This window comes from Tupaia chinensis, unplaced genomic scaffold (genome assembly GCF_000334495.1).
Source record: "Tupaia chinensis unplaced genomic scaffold, TupChi_1.0 Scaffold140061_1, whole genome shotgun sequence".
NCBI classification, from domain to species: domain Eukaryota; kingdom Metazoa; phylum Chordata; class Mammalia; order Scandentia; family Tupaiidae; genus Tupaia; species Tupaia belangeri.
Genome location: NW_006199940.1, coordinates 503,364 through 510,191, shown reverse-complemented (window position 1 = coordinate 510,191; position 6,828 = coordinate 503,364).

Here is a 6,828-nt window from a genome sequence, read left to right as displayed (position 1 = left end):
CATTTTCTCAATCTTCATGGTGGATTTTTCTGGGCTGGCAATTTTCTCTTCTATGTTTGATATTCTATTTTCTATATGATCTAGTCTGCTTTTAATACTTTCAAGGGAGATTTTGACTTCCTGTATTATAACCTTTATCTCTAGTATGTCCATTTGATTCCTTTTTAAAGTATGTAACTCTTTTAGATCTTATAAGAATTTCCTCACCTCCTGGAACTCGTCATCTCCTTTCTCCTTTCTCTTCTTCAGTTCATTGTCTCTCTTCTCTTCCATCTCTATTAGATTCACCATTCTGAATATTCTAAATTATCTGTGGATGAAGAGGAGCTATTCTTTTCCCTGGGAGGAGAGGTATTTTCTTGCTTTCCCATGTTTCTTGTGATCCTGCAGTGATTTCTAGTCATCTGATGGATGGTGTTTTTCTTCCTAAACTTGAAGTTCAATCTGGGAGTTCATAGGCGTGCAGAAAGAAGTCATCTGGTATCTCTTTGCCATTCCATTTTGATCCCACTCCAGTTTGTGGGCTGGAGGCTGAATTATCAGTAGAAAATCTTCATTTCTCTTTTTTCCCTGAAATCACTAGTTCTCAGGAGCCTTGAAGGTGTCTTCTTCTCTGGCAGACTGCGTTTTGAATCCTGGACCCAATGGCTCTGAATTGTTAAGGTGGCATTTGTGAGTTCCTGAAAACCAGCCATCACTCGAACATTGGTCAATGTCTACTTTCTGAAGATTGATGTCAACTTTCATAACACCCCCTGCCAAAATGGATGCAGAGACCCAGACACCCAAAGGTCGTGCCTGCTCAGGAGACACCTGGCCTAGAGCCCGGCGCCACCCTTGAGAAATTTTTACAATAGGGTATGTGTAGTCACCGGAGGGACAGAGAGACAGAGAGCGAGAAATCTCTCCCTAGGGGGATGGCCATGACACAATCTCTTCTCCTCCATTCTCCTGTTGGGATTTTGGAGACACACACACACACACACACACACACACACATACACACACACAATGTCTGGCATGAATTTCAAGCCTCCTGGTCCAGGACTTGAACTGTGGTCAGCAATATGGGAGTCTAGCAACGTTAACCACTATGCCATCTCCTGGTCCTCTAGTATCAGTTTTCTGATGCTGAATAAGGTGTGCACTCTTGCTGAAAGACTTCACACAACGTGGCACCTGGGGCTTCAGTCACTGGTGCTTGCCTCGTGTCCACTCCGGCCTGCCTCCCACGGAAGGCCTTGGCCATGTGTCCTGCCTCTGCTGGCTCTCTCCCAGCTGGTCCATGTCCAGGAACGGGCTTCTCTCCAGAGACAAGCTTCTCTCCAGTTTGTTACATTCCTCATCTTTTTCTGCTGCATTGGCTTTGAGAGAGGAGCCAGCCATCTGCCTGGAATCTCTCTTTTAGGAAAAGAGCTTCCCTCTGGCTTTTACTGCTAATTCCCATGGAACGTCCTGCTCCTGTCTCGGTCCCTCAGGTTTGTGGAGATTCAGTCTCCTCTGGATACCTCTTTGGAAAATTTCCCAGGTTACTCCTTGTAGTTCTTCAGAAGAGTTTTCCTAGAGGGCCAGCAGCTGGCATGGTAGTTAAGGCGCTGGACTCTCATGTGGCTGACTGCAGTTCAAGGCCTGGACCTAGTGGCTTAAATTTTCATTTTTTTCCCTCTCCCTCTGTTCTGTAGCAAATTAAAAGGCAATAATGATGATAAATAAAATTAAATTTTATTGGATAAATAATTTGACCAGAGATAGAGAGACAGAAAGTGTGAAAGCAAGCTTCTAAGTCCAGGACTCGAACCTTGGTCAGCCATGTGGGAATGTCCAGCACCTTAACCACCGCGCCACCTGCTGATCCCAGGATAAATAATTATTTCCACTTTTTTCTTTTGGACAAATACACAGCCACCTCCTCAAATGTCACTTTCCTTCGGAGTTGACTGCCTTGTCCTGGACTGGGAACCTGACAGAGTGGGAGTTGGAGAAATCCTCAACCCTTACCAAACCTCCTTCCTGAAGGGAGAAACTACCCTTTATTTATTTATTTTTTTTTTTTGGAGAGGTTTTCGCTATAGGGCGCGTGCGCTCGCCAGAGAGAGAGAGAGACATAGAGACAGAAGGCGAGAAATCACACCCCAGAGGAGATGGTCACGCCGCAATCCCTTCTCCATTCTCCCCTCAGGATCTTGGGCACGCATGCACACGCACCTGGTGTGAGTTTTAAGCCACCAGGGTCCGGGACGCAGACCATGGTCAACTATGTGGGAGTCCAGCGACATAGCCATTACGCTAACTGCTGGTTCCCAGGAGAAACTACTCTTTAAAAAAAAAAAATTAGGGGACCAGCAGTTAGCCTAATGGCTATGTCGCTGGATTCCCTGATAGTCGACCGCAGTTCGCGTCCCGGACCCCGTGGCTTAAAACTCATGCCAGGCGCGTGTGCGTGCGTGCCCAAGATCCCGAAAGGAGAATGGAGGAGAAGGGATTATGGCGTGGCCATCCCCCCTGGGGAGGGTGATTTCTCGCTTTCTGTCTCTCTATCTCTCTCTGTCTGTCTGGCCAGCGCACACGCCCTATAGTAAAAAAAAAAAACTCTCAAAAAAAAATTATTGGGGCCAGCAGGTGGCATGGTGGCTAGAGGCACTGGACTCCCACATGACCAACCATGGTTCAAGTTCCGGATCTGGTGGCTTACCCTCTCACTTTCCTCTCTCTCTCTCTCTGGCTCTGTCTTTCTCTGGTGAAATCAAACAAACAAATAAATAAATCTAAACTAAATAACTTTAAAAGAAAAAAATTATTTATTTAATTCCCTTTGTTATCATTATTATCATTTGTTATTTTGACCAGAGAGAGAGAGACAAACCAGAGAAAACAAACCACTAGGTCCAGGACTCAAAACCACAGTCAGCCATGTGGGAATCCAGTGCCGTTAACCACCACACCACCTGCTGGCCCTGAAATTACTCTTTATAAATCTCTCTCTGTGGATACCACATTGCAAAATACAGTAGAGGGGCCGGCAGGTGGCATGGTGGCTAAGAGTGCTGAATTCCCACATGGCCCACTGTGGCATGCTTTCTCACTTTTCCTTTCTCATTCTGTCCCTCTCTGGTGAAATTTAAATAAAGAAATAAATAAAATAAAATAAAATAATAATAATAATAAAGAACAGTAGAGGAGAGAAATTGTCACAGAAGTACCTCACAGTAAAGGGAAGCACACATGCTTACAATTGCAGAAACCTTCTCTAAGCAATTAGTCAAGAGTGAATATTTCAACACCAAATGACTAAAATTCAGAGAAGAGAGACTGCTGAGTGAGCAGCAGGAAAAAGTATGGAGCTGCAGTGAGCACAACTCATCTCCCATGCCTCTGAACTCTCAGTTGAAACCCTGCAGCTCAGCCCAGGAGCATCTATTCCTTAGAAACTGTGAGGCCTGTGTAATATCCAGTTCCAAAGTCAAAAGTGCAGGTTGCTTGATGAGCATCAGGGAAACAGAACTGCAGAGAGATTGTGAATGCTCAGAATTAACTCCAAGAAATTAGGAACAAATGCATAATCCGTCAGGTGACCAGAAACCACCATGGAGGCACAAGGAATATGAGAAACCAAGAAAATATCTCTCCCCCAAGGGAGATATCATCATCCACAGACAGTACAATGGAACTTGTGGAAATGTCCAATAAAGAATTCAAACTATTGGGAACCAGCAGTTAGCGTAATGGCTATGTCGCTGGACTCCCACGTAGTCAACCACAGTTCGTGTCCCGGACCTGGTGCCTTAAAACTCATGCCGGGCGCGTGTTTGTGCGTGCCCAAGATCCTGAGAGGAGAATAGAGGAGAAGGGATTGCGGCGTGGCCATCCTCCCTGGGGGGTGATTTCTTGCTTTCTGTCTATGTCTCTCTCTGTCTGTCTGGCAAGTGCATGCACCCTATAGTGAAAATCTCTCAAAAAAAAAAAAAAAGAATTCAAAATAGTCATAATGACAAAACTAAACAAGATGTAAGAGAGACAATGAACTACAGAAGGTGCAAGAGAAAGAGATGAGTTCCAGGAGGTGAGGAAGTTCTTTCACGATTTGAAAGAAGAAATAACCTCCTTGAAAGTATTGAAAGCATATTAGACTATACAGAAGATAAAATTTTGGATGTTGAAGACAAAACCTCTGACCTGGGACCAGCAGTTAGCGTAATGGCTATGTCACTGGACTCCCATGTAGTCGACTGCGGTTCGAGTCCTGGACCTGGTGGCTTAAACTCACACCGGGCACGTGTGTGTGCGTGCCCAAGATCCCGAGAAGAGAATGGAGGAGAAGGGATTATGGCGTGGCCACCCCCCCGGGGGGTGATTTCTCCCTTTCTGTCTTTCTGTCTCTCTCTGTCTGGCAAGCGTACGTGCCCTATAACAAAAACCTCTCAAAAAAAAAAAAAAAACCTCTGACCTAGAAAAAATCACCAAGCAGACTGAGAAAATAACCCCTCGAAATGAGCATAATATATGAGAAATACTAGATACCATTAAGTGCCCAAACACCTGGTTAATCGGTATCCTAGAAGGTGAAGAAACTAGCACAGATGTTGATAATCTTTTCCATGAAATCCTGGAAGAAAACTTTTCAAACCTAAAGAGGCATTCAAATATCTGGGCCCAAGAAATACAAATGACCCCACACAGAATCAACCCAAGGAGATCTTCTCCAAGACACAACATAGCTAGATTGGCCAAATCCACAAAGACAAGATATTAAAATTGGCAAGAGAGGGACCAGCAGTTAACGTAATGGCTGTGTCACTGAACTGCAATATAGTCGACTGTGATTCGAGTCTTGGACCCAGCGGCTTAAACTCACACCGGGTACATGTGCATGCATGCCCAAGATCCCGAGAAGAGAATGGAGGAGAAGGGATTGCAGCGTGGTCATCACCCCTGGGGGGTGATTTCTCGCTTTCTGTTTCTCTGTCTCTCTCTGTCTTTCTGGTGAACACACACATGCCCTATAGCAAAAATCTCTCAAAAAAAAAAATTGGCAAGAGAGAAACATCAGGTTATTTACAAAGGTTATCCTATCAGTCTAACATCAGACCTCTCGTTGGAAACAATGTGAGCAAGGAAAGAATGGGAAAATATATTCCAAGTGTTAAGTGAAAAACAATTTGGGGGGACCAGCAGTTAGTGTAATGGCTATGTCATTGGACTCCCATGTAGTCAACCACGGTTCAAGTCCCAGACCTGGTGGCTTAAACTCACACCAGGCACATGTGCATGTGTGCCCAGGATCCTGAGAGGAGAAGGGAGGAGAAAGGATTGCAGCGTGGCCATCTCCCCTGGGGGGTGATTTCTCACTTTCTGTCTCTCTGTCTCTCTGTGTCTTTCTGGGAAGCGCAGGTGCCCTATAGGAAAAACCTCTCAAAAAAAAAAAAAAATTGGGGGCCAGAAGGTAGTGTGGTGGTTGAGGTCACTGGATTCCCATGTGGCTGATTGTGGTTCAAATCCTGGACCTGGCAACTTGCTCTCTTCCTTTCCCTTTCTGTCTCTCTCTGGTCAAATTAAAAAATAATAGCAATGGAATTAAATTAATAAACAAACCTTTCAAAGGAAAAAAAAGACTTAAGTGAAAAACAATTTCATCAACCAAGAATACCATACCTGGCAAGATTATCCTTCATATGGGAAGAAAAGATAAAAACATTCTCAGATAAACAACACCTGAAGGAATTTACCAACACCAGACCAAATTTCTGAAAGGAGTGCTTTACCAGGAAAATTAAAGACACACATACAGAAATAAGAAAACAAAAAGCAACCAAGAAAATGCTAGGGACAAGTCCAGAAATAATCAAAATAACATTGAATGTTGACTTCTGAGATTTAAACAGAAAGATTGGACCACCGTAACACTGCAAACTCAACAGAAGAGATTAATTACATGGGACTGATTTGTGAAATAGAATTTTATGACTTTTGACTAAAACATTACTGATTTTTTTTACTACACTTTATTTTCCAGATATAAGGATTTTTGCTTTCTTTTGCACATTGATAGGTTCAGCAATTTGCTAAATTTTTATTTTTGCTTGCTTGTTTTCTTTCTTTCTTTCTTTTTCTTTTTTTTAAGAGTTTTTTTGCTATTGGGCATGTGCGCTCACCAGGCAGACAGAGACAGAGAGACAAAGAGCGAGGAATCACCTCCCAGGGGGATGGCCACGCCACAATCCCTTCTCCTCCATTCTCCTCTTGGGATCTTGGGCATGTGCACACACACGCCCAGCATGAGTTTAATCCACCGGGTTCGGGAAGCGAATCGCCATCGACTACATGGGAGTTCAGCAACATAGCCATTACGCTAACTGCTGGTCCCTTGTTTTCCTTTTTTAATTGAAACATAAACTTTTCTCCCTTTCTGACCCCTCTGGAATTGGAAAATATTTGTGAGTGTTCTTATTTTGTGGCAGGAAAGTTATTTGCATAATTTTAATAATACTTGTTGCCATCCATAAGAAATTGGAGATACTCGTGATTGCCAGGGTTTAGACTGGACGATATGACCAGAAAACTATGGAACTAAGGTAGATCTCAAGAAAACCAACAGAAGCTCTTGGAAAGATGGTCTGGCACCATAAACAGTTCTGCCTGGCAGAAAGATTAGAGAAGCCATTTGAAATAATTTGTTTTGTTTTGTTTTTTAAATTATTTTATTTTTATTTTATTTTATTTATTCATTCATTTATTTTTTAGTTTGACCAGAGAGAGACAGAGGGTGAGAGTGAGAGAGGAAGTGAGAAAGCAAGCCACCAGATTCAGGACTCGAACCCTGGTCGGCCATGT